Raw genomic sequence first — 701 nt, 5'->3', positions numbered from 1 at the left:
GCACCCCTCCTCCTCCTCCTCCTCTTCTTCCTCCTCCTCCTCCTCCTCCTCCTCCTCTCGTTTTCCCCCCCTTTCTCCTCTTAACCCGCGCTGCGCCGAGCTGCCCGGGCAGCCGCACTGCCCGGCTGCCGCCTCACCCCAGCGCCACTTTAATAAAACCTACCGCAGTAAACACTTTTTAAATGCAATTTATACATTTCCAATATATATAATTAATAAAACATASGGAGCCGGTGGTTTGGTTTTGTAAATTACAGGTCAGAAGGTGATTTTTTTTTTGGAGCATGATCTTGCCGCCAGGAAGTGGGTTAAAAAAGAGAGGCGGGGGGGAAAAGAAAGTTTCGAAGGGCGAACGCAGGACCGCTTTTCCCCGCTCTGCCTCTGCAGAAAGCCGGAGCGGAGCTGCCGCTTCCTGCGCTCGCCGCGGGTTTCGACTTCGGGGCAATCGCGGTAAATAATAATAAATAATCGGCCTCGAAGTCGCCGTCCCGCTCCTGAGACGCTGCGGGTTTGGGGTTCTCTTCTTCCTTTTCTCCTGCCTCCTCCTCCACGGGTGTTTCATCAAATCGCACCGGGACCGAAAGCCGCGCGGGTCCAGGCCGGAGGCGGCCGTCCCGCCCGCTGACGCCCCGAGCCACCCCGGAGCGCGGCTGCAGGACCCGGCCCCGCGGCGCCCGGGCTGGACGGCGGCTCGCTCGGCA

Source organism: Rhea americana, unplaced genomic scaffold (assembly GCF_003343005.1).
Source record: "Rhea americana isolate MKP2758 unplaced genomic scaffold, rheAme1 scaffold_289, whole genome shotgun sequence".
Lineage (NCBI taxonomy): Eukaryota > Metazoa > Chordata > Aves > Rheiformes > Rheidae > Rhea > Rhea americana.
Note: the sequence above shows the minus strand (reverse complement) of the source record.